Raw genomic sequence first — 19,440 nt, 5'->3', positions numbered from 1 at the left:
GGATTCTTTTCTTCAGGATGAAAGGAAGGTTCTTGTGGATTCTCCTCATTCAAATTTTGGGAAGGTTCTTATGGATTCTCCCCTTTTGTAAGAACAAAAGGTTCTTGTGTATTCTTCTTATCTAAACTTTGAGAAGGTTCTTGTGGATTCTTCCCTTGTATTTCCAAAACAAAACTGATTCCGAGCACTTTGCATTTGGATTCATCTAGAAGCTTAGCTAATCCTTGACCCTTTACTAGCTTTGTGGTTTTTATAGTCAGATCAAACTCCAGAATTTGAGTGATCCATCTACCTCTCTTCCCATTAGTGTCAGGTTGGGTTAAAACAATCTTCACATCATTGTTAGGAACATAAGCAGTAATGGGTGAATGTAGGACACACATCCTAAATGATTTCAAGGCTTGAATAAGGGCATAGGCTTGCTTCTCAATTATGTCATACTTAAGCTCGACATCTCTCATAACCTTATTGAAAAAGGCTATGGGTTGGTCATGGGAATCTTCATTCTTTTGTAATAAAACAACAACAAGGTTTGTTTTTGAGGCAAAGGAAAAGATACTGAATGGTTTGGTATAATCAGGGCTGGCCAAGGTTGGAGTTTTAGAGATAGCCTTCTTGATCTGATCAAATGCATATTTGGAAGAGATAGTCCATTTAACTTCATGATCCTTTCGGAGCATATCAGTTATGTCTTTTACAATTTCAACATAACTAGGGATGAATCTCCTTAAAAAATTGATCTTGCCTAGAAAAGCTTGAATCTCCTTATTTCCAGGTAAGGACAATGTTTTAATGGAAGATACACGTTTTGGATAAATGACCACTCCTTCCTTTGAGATTATATGGCCCAACAATTTTCCTTCTTTGATAGCGAACAAAGACCTTTTTAGATTCAGTGATATTCCAAATTTTCTACACCTGTGAAAAACCTTCCTCAAATGCTTAAGGTGTTTCTAATCAGAATTAGAAAAAATAGTTATGTCATCAAGATAAATGACTAGAAATTTATTTATTTGACCCACAAAAGCTATGTCCATAGCTATTTGAAATTTTTCTCCAACATTAGATAAGCCAAAGGGCATTCTAGGGTACGTAAATGTACCCCAGGGTGTAGTAAAGGTTGTCTTCTCTCTGTCTACTGGATCAACATTTATCTGATTATAACCTAAAAAACCATCAAGAATAGAAAGTCTTTGTGATCCTGAAACTATTTGAAGTAACTGATCCATTTTGGTAAAGGATAATTATCTTTTAATGATGCTTTGTTCAAATTTCTAAAGTCCACACACAGTTTGATTTCTCCATTCTTCTTTCTAACAGGAACTAAATTAGAAACCCAATTAGAATACCTAAGAGGGAGAATGATCTGGGCATCTAGAATTTTCTTAATTTCCTTTTCTACAGTTGGTAGAAGAGTAGGATTAATCCTCCTAAGTTTCTATTGATAAGGTTTTTCTTCTAGTTTTAAAGGAATCTTATGTTGTATCAATGAAGTGTCATAAGTCTTTAGATCAACATAAGTCCATGCAAAAACATCTTTGTAATTTTCAAGTAACTTAAGGTATTGAGTTTTGATTTTAGGATCTAGAGATGCACAAATTTTGATGTTTTTAATATCATTATTTGTTCCAATGTTAATTTCCTCTATGTCATCTCATGAAGAAATTGACTGTGGGTTTCTGAGGATATCATTTTGATCAAACAACTTCTCTAAAGGAATTAGACCTTTGGGAATAAAATTGTTAGATAATTGAATGATATCATGATAAACAATTTTTGAATTAAAATTTTCATGATTAGTTTCATTTATGTTTTCATTTGCTTCTGTTCGATATTCATCAATTTGTAGAACTGAAAAATCATCTATAACCTCTAGAAAATATTTTATTTGTTCATCACCTTCAAATATCTGCCAATATTTTAGATTGTCTGGGATGGATGTTCTATATTTGACTTGTATTTGATAGAGCACATTAGTCTGATAAGGAATTTTAAAGGAACTAACAGAAACAACCAAGGAATCTAAATGAATATTCTGACCTCTTGGAATATAAGTCAAATTGAAAGCATTAAAGAAATTTTCAACTGAATCCCAAACCTCATTTCGATAAGATCTAAGCCTAGGATGTTTTGTTTGGCAAAGATTTCTAACTTGTTTAACAATGAGCTCTGAGTCAGTGAAAATGCTCAGGTTTTGAACCTTTAAGCTCTTGGCTAATTAGAGTCCTAAAAGGAAAGCTTCATATTCAAATACGTTATTTGTAACTTCAAAATCAAGTTTGCATGATTGTTTAATGTTTTTATTTTTCTGGTCAGATTAAAACCACCCCAGCTCATGCTCCATCCTTAGTACAAGAACAATCAAAGAATATTTTCCATACAACAATTTGATTTGGTACAGGACTTTCAACTACATATTCAATTTTTACTTGAGTTTCATGTGTTTGTTTTGAAGAGAGTTGAAAACAACCAAAATATTGATCAATTGCATAAATGGGATGGTTCCTTAGTTGATCTATTTTGCAAATAGTGTGCACAAACCTTACCTTTCTATATAACCTTAGTTTCTCTCCTCCATAAACAGGAATAGTGGCATAAGACATGTCCATCTGAAGAGTTCCCCCTAATTTGGAAACAACAAGACCTAGAAAGGAGCATTCCAAATTTTGGGGGGATATCTGTGACAACTATATCAAGCACTACACTTTTCACTAGAATTTGGGCAAGGGTGACTACTAAATCCTTAATCAATCCTAAGCAAGGCACCCTTTTGGAATCAAAAGTGTAGAAATCATGATAGGATCTACTTATGTCAAATTTTAAATGGTCCATGATAGTTTTTGGCATCAGGTTATGTGATGCTCTAGAATCAAGCATACAATTGTATAACATGGAATCATTTGTCTTAAGAGTTACATAGAAAGGGGGCACTATTTCATCAATCATATCTGAACAAGGACCAAAGAAAATTGCTGATTTTTCATCTTGAAGACTAATGATATCACTTTCAGCATCAACCAAGGTGTTTTCTATCCATTTGGAGACTTGATTTTTATACCCAGGGTTTTTGGAAAGTTTTGAAAGTGGAATTGGGATTTTAACTATTTCTAACTCCTTTTCAACATTAAATGTAGTCAAAACATTCTTTTCATTTTGAGTAGTATCAGTTGACTGGTTTAATGGTTGAATAATAGTTGGTTGAGTTTCAATAGCTTTGGTACGGGGTTCAATTATTGGAGGTTCCTTAGGAGGTCTTCCAGGGCCAACTCTAGGCCCAAGATCATATCTTTTGTTCAATTTTGCAATTAGGAATTTAGAGAAGGCATGTTATTTGGAAACCTGTGAGGACTCTTGATCTTCTTGAACCTGTTTTTGTTGTGAGAGGGGAATAATAACAGTTTGATCAGAAGAAGTGTCCATATTATTAATGTCTTCAGTGATCATCATAGTATTGTCATCAGGATGCTGATCATTGATCAATAGAGGAGTTTGGACCTACTGATTGTTACTAGGTCTTTGAATAATTTGTAATTGTGGATTTCTATTGACCTTGATTTTGATTTTGGGTTCTAGTAACTATTTTTTGAACTGTTCTAGGTTGAATCTCAATCTTGGAAATTCTATTGGATATATTTCTAAGAAGATAAGTTATTTAATCTATTTTAGAATCTTCAGTTTTAATTTTAGAAGAGGTTGAGTCCTCTTGACTAGTTTTAAGTTTTCTTTGTGCTTTTTCCTCTTTAGCCTTTAAGGTGGCTGAGGTAGCCCTATTTTCTTCCACCTCTATAGAATTAATTTTGATATATTCAAGAGTCCTTGAAGTTATTTCTCTTAACATTACAACAAAATCATCTTCAAAAGATTTTGAAAACCTAGATTTGACTGCTGCTATAGGGGGTTTGCAATCAGGAGGCATCTTATGGTAAAGTTTGTTGAACGTTTTGATAAAAGCAGAGACAGGTTCACCAAAATTTATTTTAAGCTATTCAAACTAAGTGAAAAATTAAAGAGCATCTTTTTCACTCCGCATGATTTTTAAATATATTTGTTAGTTCTTCCCAATTTCTAATGGAATTTGTATGTAACTACCTAAACCAAGTTCTCACATTTCCCTCAAGAGACTATACAAACAACCTCATGTAAACATTTTCTTGTTATATATTCATGTTATATGCAAAGTCTAGAAATTCTTGAAGATGGTCCTTAGATGAGGGACATGTTTCTCCATTATACCTAGGAAGGTGTTTCAAATATCCATTTGAAAAGAATCAAGGATTGGAGGTAAAACTAAAGGTGCATATCTTGCCTGTACAATGGGTTGGAGTGCCATAGTAGAAGATGATGTATTATATTTTTGCGAGGATGATGATAAAGAAGAGGAAGATGGTGATAAATAAGAGGAAGATGGTGAAAGAGGGGGTGAATTAGGAGGAGAAAATAAGGTGGAGAACTCCTGTGTGATTTCAGAGGAGTCTTAATAACCAATTTGCGAACCTAAGAATCAACATCTTATTTTGATTCAAAGGGTGGATTAGAATATATGGAAAAGGTCCCTTCAGGTTGATTAGAGGTAGAAGATTCAGGTTGTTCAGAGGTGGAATGAAATGAGTAAGTAGTGGGAGATATAAAGTCTGTAGGTTTGTATTCAGGTAAATAAACACCCAGGTCAGCCTCAGATTTAGGTGATCCTGGTGGAAGTGGGGGTTCTGGATGAGATTCAAGTGAATGAATAAGGAAATATGATTTCAAGACAAATCCTCTATCTAAGAGTTCAACAACCCTAGGTATTGAGTGAGAGTAATCTGGATGGGATGGAATGTTACTATAGGGATCAAATTGGATTATGTCTTCAATGTGTAAGGCTGAAGTGGAAGAAGATGATTGATGTCTTCTTTGGAACTAGCCTTTCTGAAAAGTTTTTCCGGATCTAACAGAGGACTAACTGTTCCAGATTCAGAATGAGATCTATTGTGCTTAAAACGTGCTAGTTTGGCACAGTGGAGTCGCCAGGTGAAACATTTTGACCTATCTAGACCTTTAGTCACCTTAAAGGAATAGGATATTTGTTGCTTCCCCAGGAAGACTTAATGAAATTTGAGTCCTCGACAACTGCACTAGATTGATTTTCTATCTCTGAGATGATAATGGTCAGCTATCATGCTAGGGCATCTAAGATAATTGTTTTGGGAGTTTTGTTTTAATTTGGAGGACCAATGTATGAAACAGATATAAAACATTGATGCCTAAACTTTTGAATAATACTAATACTAAAACAGAGAGCTGCTATTAAAATTCACACAGTGATATAGATTGTCTGTTGGTGATCAAAAACAAAGAAATGATATGATTTTTACAATATTCAAATTGAACAGCAAATAATCATAAGTATGAAAACCTTTGAACCATGTTCAGAAGGTTTAACAGAATATGCTTAAGTTTAAAATGATGCTGATGATTTAATAATTAAGAGGAAATTAATCACACATACTGTTAATATAATTCATTCTCTTTATAGATGATCACTTCAGAAGTTTATAGGAATAGATTGAAACCCAATTATTCCTACCTCATTATCTCTACAAAAAATAAGAATATGAAGAAAAAAACTGTGAATATAACTGGAAAAACTTACCAGAAAAACAAAACTGTATGAACCAGAAGTCAAAATCCTCAGCTTTGTATTAATGCTTCAAAAAAGTTAATTACATTTAATGGCTAGAAATTCTTCTTCAAGGGTGAAACCCTTAATAACTCGTGAAATATAGTTATTTATACAATAATAGAACTAACAAAATATCTCGAACTGTTTTACAAAAATAGGTGATTACAAAATCGGAAATATAAACTGCTAGTTGATGTGGCACTATTTTGTTGATGATCTATTGATGAATGTTGCTAGAAATATTGAAAACTGTTGAAGCTATGCTGACTATTCCTATAAAAGCTGAATTCTATTAGATCACCCTTTAGTCAAGTAATTCTGTCAATTCTTCCTAGCGTTTCTTTTCTAGGATATTTATCTTAGTTAATCTTCTGTAAATATCATCCATCTCTGTATATTTAGTAAAAATGGGTTTTACTAAAAATATGTGTCTGATTTCATTCAAAATAAAGAAACTATCCCTGAGTGCATTTATTATAAGTGCTGGTGTTGCTGAACCTCTTATGTTTGAAACTGAAGCTGCATGTTTTCCCACCTTTGTCAACTTCTAAACACGATCCTCAATCGACATAAATTTTTCATTAATCACAAGCATGGAGGGCAAACCCTTGCTGGTCAAGTGTTCTATCCTACTGAAAACCACTGAACTATGGTATTGACATTGCTACACTTTTCCTGCAGCTAAAGGATGAGGTTTATCTTGGTGATGATCTTCTTTACCTCCAATATAGTTGTTTTTCTATCACTTATTCCTAATTCATCAAGGTCATAGTTATCTTTGGAATTCAGGAACTTGATGATATCAAAAGCAATTTCTAGCATGTCGTCAAGATGCCTAGTAATAGTTTCAACTACTTCCTAAGCTTTCCCCAAGAGATCCTTCTGATCAAACACTATCTTGATATAGGGCCAAATATCCTTGATTGATTCTATAATTTCTTCCCACAGAATTTCCTTTACCAAACCCAAATTGTTTCCAATGAAAGATTCCTTAAGTTCCCTTTGTAGTACTTCAATTTGACTTTTGACTCTGTGCAACTAAACTCCATGTGAATTGTATGCTATTGACTTCATAAGTTCTAACTCCTTGAGTTCATCCTTCAGTTTCTTAATTTCTGTTGTTTGGATAGACAGAATCTAAACAACTTCAGCAAGTTGTTCAAGTCCTTCTATTATACCTGTAGTTGATGTTTTAGCTGAAGTAGAAACCTTGGTGGTAGGAATCACTGCAAGGGGGACTATATCCATTGGAGTTTGAGCCTTTTTAATAGCTTCCCCTTTTTCCTTGACCAACTTTTCCATCTTCTCCTCCATTTGTTTTATCTTCATATTTTTTTCTATGATGAGATTCACCATGTTAGACTTCTAATTTTCTGTTTCATCAATTTCTTTAGCCATTAGGTCCTCAGAGGCTGGCAATTTGAACTGCTTATTTAATGCTGCAAGTTCAAAATTCTTCTTCTTAATAAGCTCTTCTGTAGCGTTTATGTTGGAGGGATCATATCCCATCTTCAGCACTAGTTTTTCCAATGATTGAATCTTGGTGTCCTTTGCTAATGAGGATACTTTCTACGACTTAAGTTGTGACTGAGTGTTGGCCAAGGTAACGTGCACTTTTGACAAACTCATGGCAGTATTAGTCAAGGTGGAAGAAATAATCTTCCCAGTTTGTTTGTGCATCTCAATTTGGTCAATTGGATGCACATCCTTCACATTGAACTCAAAAGAATTCTGCTTTTGATAGTGAGTAGTAGTCCTAGGCTATGGAATTTGGTCTCGTAAGAAATCCATCTGCATCTTTCCCTTCTTAGAGTCAAAGACTAAGAGAAGCCTGGTTTGAGAGATGGAAGAATGCTTCCAGAATTGGGTATAAGTGTTCAACTACAATTCTTCATTCCTCCTTTTAATCTCATTGAAGACATGAAAAATGTCTTCCTCCTTATCCTTCAGAATGCCTCCACTAGTCTGAATTACCTGTTGCTCATGAGAAGTAGTAGAATGAGTTGGGGACTGTGTAGATTGTCCACCAGACTGTGTATAAATCATAGTCTCTCAAAGTCCATCTAATGTTGTCTTCTGAGGTTCATTTGTTGCACCAAAAATCACAGAGATCCTTGGTCTCTTCTTTCTCTGCATAATTCTGAAGCTTTGGATTGATGCTCTAATTGTAGGAGAAGATTGTTCTTCCTTCCTCTTTTTGCTGACTTTTCTTGTGCAAGGTGAGTTTGCACATTTGATGTAGAAATTTCCTGCTCTTCAGCCTCTTGGAGGGTGTACTCTGTCCATTCCAACTGATTCTTATATTGTTCTATTTCAGGCCTGGCTATATGGTGATATGTAGTGAACTTGTTTTCTAGCCTGAGTTTAGAAATAACTCCCATTGGGTCATAATACCATGTGAAAATGAGACCAAACTTCATCTCCTTTAATAATTTATCTGCTTCCTCTCCTATTGTCCTGGTGTTACAGATGAATGGACCAACTTGGGCTTTTAGCTTGAATTGTGATTTCTTCATTGTAGCCACAAAGTGCACTTCATCTGCATTTAACCTCTATCTTATGTATTCTAGTGCAAAGATTTTGATAGGCAGGTACTTGGGTAGTTTGTAGGGTGGAAGATCACAACCATAAACCCTGATCTCTGTATAGTTTTGGTAGCAATACCAATCCACTATTGTAGCTTGATCAACCAACTCTAATTCTTTGACAATCTCCTCACTGATCCTTGGTAATGGAGTGCTGCTCATAAGACAAATAACTGGATGAATAAACAATTATATGAACTTTTTATATGTAAACTCTTCCTTCTCCTTCATTCCCATTGAAGTCTAGAATATCACTGATTGTTGATTTCGTTCCTCATCTAGTTTTTGTAAAGTAAATGGGAATTTGTCTCCCTGAAAATATATAAAAAGTTATACAAGTACTGAAGCATACTTGAATACTTCTTTAGTGTTAAACTTGACAAATTTCTCATGTATTTCTTTAGCTAGGAAATGACTGAAATCATAAATAATAGTGGGTCTAGAATCAACAGAAAAGATGGACAAGAAGCCAAGGATGGCTTCATTAACATATTGATCAGAGTTGTAACCAAGAAAATAGGAAAAAATAGAGGTGACTTGCTTGATTCTATTAGGGATTGTGGATGAATCATAAGTAGGGTTCTTTTAGGCAGAGGACTATCAACAACTAGAAAAAGTTCAAGGGCCTGGGATCTTTTAGTAAAGTCTAGTTTTTTATAGGCTTCTATCAGGTTCTCAAGGGAAAAAGGATGAGTTGGTGTAGTAGAAGGGGCCTGCAACATTTTCTCAATGGAGTCAGAATTGATTAAACAAAGGATTTCTCCCGTGGGTGAAATAATTGTTCTCTGACTGGAATCATAAGATTCATGGCATTTCCTCACAAATTCAGGTGCTTTGTGTATCTGAGGGAAAATATAGTGAGGGAGTTGGGAGTTGCAGAGTCCTATCTCATCTTTCTGATCAATTAGTCAATCTTCCATCCAAAAATATATTTCATATAAATAAAATTGAGAAGAAGTCTCAACGATTTTACAATCTCTATCGACTGGTGGGGTATGATGGAAGTAGACCTGTGGATGAATTAGGGGATTTGGGACTTCTACAATTTCTTTTCCCTTAGGAGGCATTTTTTCAAGAGAATTGCAGACTAAGAATGATGGAAATAGGTCTGAAACGGAGTGATCACGGTCAAAATAATATAACTGTAAAAGAAGAAAGTGGACCTGGATGTCAGTTTCCTGAACAGGAATAATAATTGCTTAATGTAAGACAGTGGTCAAGATGTAGGGAAAAAAACTTCAATGAGAAGTTTGGTTACAGAAATGGATTGTGTAACCATTTTCATGAATTAACAGGGTTTATAATGGAAAAATTGGAGTGGGGGTGGCAATGATCGGTTAAATTTTGCATTAATTATCTAACGGGATTAATTAACGGGTCTTTGAATCATAAATTCGTAGGAGCGGAATTGAATGGATAATGGATAGGCGACAGTTGATTGGACGGTATACATGAGATGGAGTGTGACGTGGAGCGGGACATGGAGCTGCAGTAAATGATCGCTTATATACCTCATTCGGGACTAAGGTGAGATGGTAAGTAGTTTTGGGATTTTAAGTCCCGAAACACTAAAACATGGAAAAGGTTGTTTATGATGGTGGTTTAGGAAACTGCCCATTTTGGACCCCCCCGCTGATCAGATCTTGTGCGAGTATGCAGGATGAAAGGTAGGTTGGGGAGTGTTTAACACATGATGTTGAAGTGATGGTGGGGTCACGACTTTGAGGGCAGATGTGACGACTGCGGGTCATGGAAAATAAATGAAAAAATAGAGACATTTATGAAATAACATGGATTCTTTTAAAACCAATAGTTAATTAAAACCCATTATTTAATGCATAGCTTTCCAATGTTACAACTTAGGATAAAATCAATTTGATGCTCCAATTACATTTCACATGTATACCTACCCTTTTAGTCCTAACATTTTCATTTATTTATCTGAGTGAATTTAAGCTAGCAACTCAAAATTTCCTTTTTATGAATAATCTACCTCTATCCCTTATTTCATCCATTAGCTCATATTAAACTATTGAGCCAATTTTATTTTCTACCTATTTACAATCAAATTTAAATCAAATCCAATTGTGATTAAACTGTATAATTGGATCAAATAAACTAGTGTGGCATCTAAACAAACTGCACACAACTATTATTTGAAAAATTGAACTTGACTAAGAGTAGTGGCATTCAAATTTGCAACACTTTCAGAGTTTATTGTTTTTTGCTTTTCTTTCTAACCTAACATTTTGTTTTTGCCTTCATTTTTTAGGGCATCTATTCTAACGTTTTATTTGATATGGACTTGTTTATTAAAGATCCCTAACATTTTTTAAATCAATATTCTTTTGTCCATATCCCAACTTAACATTTTTTGAAATATATTTTCATTGTTTCAATAATTGATTCTAACTTACCAAAACCCAAAAATGCTACAATAGCGGCCATGGACATGGCCATGATTTTCCCTTACTTTGAGAGTGAATCAGAAAGAGAAAATATTTCCTAGTATGAGAGATGATCCTACTTTATTACTTAGAAAAGACCAAAAACATGGCAGTAGGCAGGGATACCTTTGATATCTTGTATATTTTTCTTCCCAAAGTAACAATCATAGTGCAAGCTGTCGACTCATACACAACATAACACTCCCAAAAGTATGGTTGGCCTAGTAAAACATCACAAAATTCAAGAGGATCAACATCACACAGTTCCTCATTCACAAAGGGCTTGATGTTGTAAGGAAGGTGACACTCTTGGCTGACACACAGATCTTCTCCTTTGTGGAGCCATCTGATGGTGTATAGGTGTGGGTGTAGTGTGTTCAAAGGTCCCAACCGCTTAACAACCCATGTTGAAATGGGGTTCTTTTGGTTCCTAATGTCAACAATGAACTACATGAGAGAACCCTTCACCCACATATGTGAGTGGAAGAGACTCTCCCCCTGATATGGATATTCAGGATCAATCTTCTAGACCCTAGTGGTGGCAATGGTGGGATTGGGTTATGCGTCAATAATTTGCTTCCCCTTGTTAGATTGTAGCTCATAGTCAGAACATCCATCAGACTGTAAAGCTTTTAGGCTGCCCACCAAGGACTTGGCGCAATACTCATTCATGTTGTGGGTGGGGCTCTTGTTTAACTTACACCACTTTCCCATGTTATTTTTCATCATCATGGTGTTATTCTTTTCTTATGTATTTGATGGGTTGTCTTGGGTCACCACGCCTTTTCTATGTCCTTTGATATCTGGTTTGTAGGTGACTTTTCCCTACTTCATATTCATAGATCCAAAGTCTCGCTTCTTCTGCTTAAATATATGCTCGGTCTTTATAACATATCAATACATTGTGCTAAGAGATGAGATGTCTAGGAACTCCATGTTTTCCTGGATGTATTTGTGCAAAAAATTATGGTACTTGAGTACTAGATTCGACTCAGAATCCATGATGTTCAACTTTGTGCGTAGGGTACGGAAAATATTTTTGAACTCTAGCAAGTCTTGGTCCCTTTCCTGTCATAATGTGGACCATTTTTATGTACTTATCTTCATATCCCCTTATAGGGTAATATTTTTCCTTGAAAATATCTCGAAAATAACTCCAAGAGGGTGCAATTAAAAATAGTGAGGGTTCCTCCTTGTCCTTTTTCTCACAGTAAGTTTCCCACTAGTCCTTGATATGGGGGTGGCTTTGAGGAGGGGAAAATTAATCTTTTCCCTATCAGAAAAATTATGGACCAAAAATATCCTTCCAGTAGATTTAACCATCTATATAGGGCATCTACCTCTATCTAGCCTTCAAATACAAGAATGTCAAAGTTAACTTGTACCTTAAAGGGGTGAGAACCTTCGAAGTGACTATTGGATGAAGATGCTTTGCCCACTCATACCACCGAAGGATGTGGAAAAATATGTTGGGTCCCTATAATACTAGTAATTACCCCATTACTATTGTAGTTATACCCCTTATTTATATTGTTGTGCCCCTATTACCCCATATTGTTATTTCTGTGCCCCATAGAATCCCTCTATTGTTATTTTTGTGGCTTTATATTATTATTGTTAAGTCGGCTGTATTATATTGTGACTCCTTAGACTCCTATATATAGAAGGGAGGTTTTGTCATTTGTATCATCCAAGAATTGTTCATTTATGTAATGTAAAGGAGGTTTCCCCCTCGAAGAGGCTGAATTCTAAGGCGTTGATCTCTCTTTTCTATCTTTTCTTGAGCTGGTTTCATAACATTTGGTATCAGAGCTTTGGATTCTAGGGTTTCGCTGCTCCAAACAGGTCATCGTGGCATTTTTGCTATAAATTTTTTTCTGTGACGTTTCAAAAGTCGAAAAAAAAACCCATTTGAGAAGAAATTGCGCTGAACCTTGGGTCTGAATTTCAGAGCTTTTCGCGTGATATTTCCGGAGATATGATCTGAGGAAGTTGGTCTTTTTGCAGACTCCTGAATTACACTCAAAACAGGTGACCTGGGGAAAATCGTCATAACTTTCTTTCTGAGCATCAGATTGAAATTTCGTAAGAAGGTACAGAAAGAGGATGGACTGTAGTTTTCTTGTATATATTTTTCAGAGTCAAAGGTTGAAACGGTGACATGTGGCACTTCATACAAGTTCGCTCTACTGAACTAGTCTATAATCAGGTCATTACGGGAGATTGTGCATAACTCTTTCTTGGAGAATCCAATTTGGATCAGACTAGTGGCATTGGAAAGAGGACTTAGAAGGCTACTACAGGTCACAATTTCAAAACTGGATGATTCGAAATTACAGAGATACGTCAGATTCAATATCAGGTTTCTACAAAGTAAAAAAAAAAGGTGTGTAGTTTTTTTTTTTAATTTTTGCATAAGCTTGGTTTGAAGGAATTCAAAGGGCATAGTAAAGCATTATTATCGGTAACTGATGCCCCGAGGAAAGAAAATGCAAACACCTAGTAAGGAACCTGAAAGCTCTAGCATGACTCATGAAGAAGAGGAAGAAATGCTACATGATATATCAAAATTACAAGAACAAGTGCAACAAATGTCACGCTCACAAAAGCTAACAGATGCTAAGATAAATGGCGTGGAATCTAAGATAAAGGGCATGGAAGATAAGGTGAATGGCATGGACGCTAAAATTGATGGCATGGATGATAAGATGGAAGAATTGAAGATAAATATGAATAAGTTGCTACAAGAAATGGTCACTAAGGGTGAAAGAGTTCTAAAGGAAACTCATGATGAGAACAAAAGAAATGTTAATCATGATTCCATAGACTTTAATGTTGGATCGAAGACTCACCATGTTCCAAAAATTGATATGAGGAAGTTTGATGGCAAGGATCCCGCCACATGGATATTACAGATGGAGCAATTCTTTGGTCTCAATAATGTGCAAAACACACAAAAGGTACGTATGGCAACTTTATATTTGGAACCAAATCAGTTTGTATGGTATCAATGGCTTTGTTCTCGTAAACAATTTATCACTTGGGAAATTTTTACGGAAGAATTGATAGCACATTATGAGGATACAAAAAACAAAACTTTTTTTAGCCAATTGATAAGTCTCAAACAAAAGGGTTCAATAATGGAGCACATTGAGGAGTTCCAAAAATTGAACATAAGGGTAAAAGATATTCCAGAGGAGCATAGGATTGATGTGTTCATAGGGTCTTTAAAGGATAATATCCAACATGATGTGCGCCTTTGGGAACCTGATTCATTAGAGAAGGCATTCAGGTTAGCAAGAAAAATGGAAAGCAAAATTATGGCAACTAGGAAGCATACCATTCACAACTATAAAGACGGAAGTGTTGTTGCCCATAGTCTTCCACAACCTACAAGGTTGACACCACAAAAATTGGAAGAAAAAAGAGCAAAAGGGCTTTGTTACAATTGTGATAGCAAATACACAAAGGGTCATAAGTGTGGTGAGAAGAAATTATTCTACATAGATTGTGAAGAGGAAGAAGAAAAGGAGCAAGAAAGGTCAAAAGAAGAGGATATATTCTAGGAACAAAGCCTAGATGAAGAACAAATAAATCCGACCATATCTTGTAATGCATTGGCGGGAATTACCACTCCTCAAACCATCAAGATAGAAGGACAAATCAAGAAGAAAAAAGTAATAGTGTTGATTGATTCAGGAAGCACCCACAATTTTATTCATTGTAGGGTAGCAAAAGAATTGAATTGCTTCCTATATCCAGCACCAGAGTGTCAAGTGATGATTGCAAATGGAGGAACAATAAATTGTTCTGGAAAGTGCCATAATATCAAGCTATCCATGGGAGAATATGTATTGACTAGCCCAATGCTTTCCATTCCAATGGAAGGTGCTGATGTTGTACTAGGAGTCCAATGGCTACAATCCTTGGGTACAATAGCTTTTAATTTTCAAGAACTTTTCATGAAATTTTCTGTGGAAGGAAAGGAAGTTGAATTAAGGGGTATTGCAGGGAAACCAGGAAAGATAATCAGCTCTAATGGCATGACAAAGCTTCTAAAAAAGGAGCAAAGAGGTGTAATTGCACAATTATGTTCGCTAGATGTTTCCACATTGGAATCATCTATTTCTCCAGATCTCCAAAAAGTCCTGGACAATCATTCCAAGGTATTTGAGACTCCCAAAGGTCTCCCACCTATGCGTGATCATGATCATGCTATTCATCTGATTCCAGGAAGTGTTCCTCCAAACATCAGGCCGTACAGATATCCATATGTCCAAAAAAGTGAAATTGAACGTATGGTTGCAGAAATGCTAGAGGCTGGTATAATTCAACCGAGTCAAAGTTCTTTCTCAGCTCCAGTAGTATTGGTGCACAAGAAGGATGGATCATGGCGCATGTGTCCAGATTATAGGGAGCTCAACAAGCTCACTATTAAAGATAAGTTCCCCATTCCTGTCATTGATGAATTACTGGATGAATTGCATGGATCAATTTACTTCACCAAGTTGGATCTTCGTTCGGGATATCATCAAATCAGAATGAAGATTGAAGACATTCCGAAAACAACATTTAGAACTCATGAGGGTCATTATGAATTTTTGGTCATGCCTTTTGGCCTTACCAATGCACCTTCAACATTTCAAGGTTTGATGAATTCAATTTTCAAACCATTCCTTAGAAAATTTGTGTTAGTATTTTTTGATGATATACTAATCTACAACAAGTCTTGGAAGGATCATGTTGAACATGTTGACAAGGTGCTACAACTATTGGAGGAGAAACAATTATATGCAAAAAGATCCAAATGTTTCTTTGGAGTCCAGGAGGTGGAATATTTGGGTCATATTGTATCTCATGAAGGAGTTAAGGTAGACCCTAGAAAAATTAAAGCCATTAAGGAATGGAAAATCCCCACATCCATAAAGCATCTGCGAGGATTTCTTGGGTTGACAGGGTATTATCGCAAGTTTGTTAAGAATTATGGGAGAATAGCAGCACCTCTAACAACATTATTGAAGAAAGATTCATTTTCATGGACTCCGGAAGCAACAAAGGCCTTTAAACATCTTAAAGAGGCAATGTGCCAAGCACCGGTCTTAGCTACACCGGACTTCACAAAAACCTTTATTGTGGAATGTGATGCTTCAAGAAATGGAATTGGTGCTGTTCTAATGCAAGATGAAAGACCCATTGCTTTTGAAAGTCGTCCAATCAAGGGAAAGTTTTTAAGCAAAGCTATTTATGAGAAGGAAATGTTGGCAATACTCCATGCACTTAAGAAATGGCGACCCTACCTAATGGGAAGACACTTCAAGGTAAAAACGGATCATGATAGCCTTAAATACTTTTTAGAACAAAGATTATCCTCTGAAGAGCAACAAAAGTGGGTCACAAAGATGTTGGGTTATGACTTTGAAATCATCTACAAAAAAGGGAAGCAAAATGTGGTGGCAGATGCACTCTCAAGAAAGGATGAGGATATGGAAGCATTGTTGTGTGCCATTTCTATTATCCAACCAGATTGGATAAACGAAGCAAAGGAGGAATGGAAGAATGACGAAGAAGTGTGGGCACTTATTCGAAAGCTACAACAAGATTCCAGTACTTCTGATACATTTAGCTGGCAAAATGATTCATTATGGTACAAAGATCGCTTATACCTCTGTAAGAATTCCCAGCTAAAACAAAAGATTCTTATGGAATTGCACACTTCTCCCTTAGGAGGGCACTCAGGATTTTTAAAAACTTACCACAGGGTTAAGAAGGAATTTTTTTGGGATGGCCTTAAATCAGATATTCAAAAGTTTGTGGCGGAATGTTTGGTTTGCCAACAAAATAAAGTTGAAACAATTAAGACACCGGGTCTATTACAACTTTATCCATTCCAAGCCAACGTTGGGAGGAAGTTTCAATGGATTTTATCACAGGTTTACCCAAGTCTGAGGGAAAGAGTGTCATCATGGTGGTAGTTGACAGACTTACCAAGTATGCACACTTTTGTGCATTATCACATCCATTTAAAGCCAGTACAGTTTCTACTGCATTTATGGAAACAGTTCAAAAGCTACATGGAAACCCAAAGATTATTGTAAGTGACAGAGATCCCATTTTCACTGGAAATTTTTGGACATAATTATTTTCTTGTCTTGGTACTCAGTTAGCTCATAGCTCATCTTATCATCCTCAATCTGATGAGCAAACTGAGATAGTAAACAAATGTTTGGAAGGATATCTTCGTTGCTTTGTATCTGATAAACAAACACAATGGGTCAAATGGTTGCCTTTGGCTGAATGGTGGTATAACACTTCCTTCCATACAACAACAAAAATGACCCCATTTATGGCACTTTATGGGTACCAACCACCATCAATCACATCATATTTAAGAGAAAATTCTAAGGTTCAGGCAGTGGAACATCACATCGAACATCAACAACAAGTCCTCCAACTCTTAAAGGATAACCTCGTGTTGGCACAAAATAGAATGAAACAACAGGCAGATCAACATCGCAGTGAAAGAAGTTTTGATGTAGGTGATTGGGTATTCCTACGGCTACAACCATATAAGCAAATGTCCCTAAAGCAAGCTAAGAAGGATAATAAATTATCACCAAAGTATTATGGTCCGTACAAGGTGTTGGAAAAGATTGGTACTATGGCATACAAATTGGAGCTTCCTGCAGCTTCTCGATTGCACCCAGTTTTCCATGTTTCATGTTTAAAGAAGGTTATAGGTGACAAGCTCCCAGTTCAAACATTATTGCCAAAACTTGACGAGGAAGGAAAAATTATATTGGAACCGGAAGCAGTCACAAAAACAAGAACTCGACAGCTACGAAATCGATCAATTTCAGAGTATCTTATCAAGTGGAAGAACTTATCCGCTGAAGATTCCACATGGGAGGATGAGAATTTTATGCAGAAGTACCCAGAACTGCTCAAGCGTTGAGGACAACACTTTTTTGAAGGAGAGGGGCATGTTGGGTCCCTATAATACTAGTAATTACCCCATTACTATTGTAGTTATACCCCTTATTTATATTGTTGTGCCCCTATTACCGCATATTGTTATTTCTATGCCCCATAGAATCCCTCTATTGTTATTTTTGTGGCTTTATATTATTATTGTTAGGTCGGCTGGATTATATTATGACTCCTTAGACTCCTATATATAGAAGGGAGGTTTTGTCATTTGTATCATCCAAGAATTGTTCATTTATGTAATGTAAAGGAGGTTGCCCCCTCGAAGAGGCTGAATTCTAAGGCGTTGATCTCTCTTTTCTATCTTTTCTTGAGTTGGTTTCATAACAAAATATTCATCATCTCATTCCTTTGTCACTCTAGGGCCTCTTCGAGAAACATTTTGAAAGGATATCCTACTCCCTCATCTTTCTTTTTTTCTGCCATGGGAGGTCGCTGGGGTCGGTCAATCTGATCTTGTAAGGGTTCAACCAATTACAGTCGCAACTCCTTATTCCCTAACCATGTTGGGGACATGCAAAAAATAATAGAGAAAGAGCATACTACATTGATACCATTGATCCATATTTATTAAAGAATAAAATAAAATACATATTTAAACAAGAACATATATATACAGTGAAACATAACTTCAAATAATAACTATCATGTGTTGAAAACTATTTACATGAATAAGAGAAACAAACTCACTCACATGATGGTAGTTTGTCTATCAGAAGAGATGTGATGGTTACATTCCTTCTAAAATGAGTTACAACAAGGCACTCGTGCCTTTTTATCATCAAGAAACAATGGAAAACCATAAACATCCAAAAACCTAACCGTAGGAGATTAAGTGCCAAATGTTTATGGGACTTACTGGGGTTAGTTGGAATGTCAAATTCCTAAGGTCATAGATTTGACATATGGTCTCCATTTAGTGCACGCAATAGCCCATTAAAAACGTCTATCCGAGTAAAAAGACATTCCATTTCCAATGAAAATAATGACTAATTGTATGCTTGTTTCCTCAAAAAATATTGTTTAGGACCTCAAAATGGCTCTAGAAGTTTAGGACATGAAAAACTGCCAAAAATAGAAAACTTTTGAAATAGGTAACTGTGTTGGAAATTTGGGAACCAAAAGGAAATAGTGTTGGAGTCCAATTGGAATAGAGAGGTGGCCACCAATATCCACTTGGATCAATAAGTAAACTTGTGAAGTAGACTACACTATATGTGTTAGGAGGTCAACTTTCAATTGTGGTACTAAAGGAAAAACTTTAGTCTACAAATAAGAAATACATAATTAATATGTTAGAGTAAATAAAACATATTCTATGAAATATTATGAAATTAAATTAAATAAATCATTAATCTATGAACAACAATTGAATTCTTAATTTACAAAGCAACTAAATTTGATATTCATGAAAGAAATTAAAAATATCAATGCATGAAATTCAAGGAAAGCATAAACCATGAAATTCTAATGTATGAGTGCAAATATGGTTCTGCTTTTCAATGCAAAATGATGTTCATTCTAGGAAAAGATACAAATTAAGTTTAACACAGAGAAGATAAATACATCTAATCTAGAAAAAACAAGAACAATTATTCTAATGAAAGTAGTAAACTCTAATGTAGTGAACAAAAAGGCAATTATAATTGGAAAATAATGAATTTATTCTATGAAAGCAAAGACAACTAATCTAAGAATGCTTTAAACTTTGATCTAGTTATGGTAGAGGTAGTTATTCTAAAAATAGTAGTAAACCTATTCT

The sequence above is a fragment of the Pinus tabuliformis genome, chromosome 7 (genome assembly GCF_031772625.1).
Source record: "Pinus tabuliformis cultivar Carrire ecotype Pingquan chromosome 7, CPIR1, whole genome shotgun sequence".
NCBI lineage: Eukaryota > Viridiplantae > Streptophyta > Pinopsida > Pinales > Pinaceae > Pinus > Pinus tabuliformis.
Note: the sequence above shows the minus strand (reverse complement) of the source record.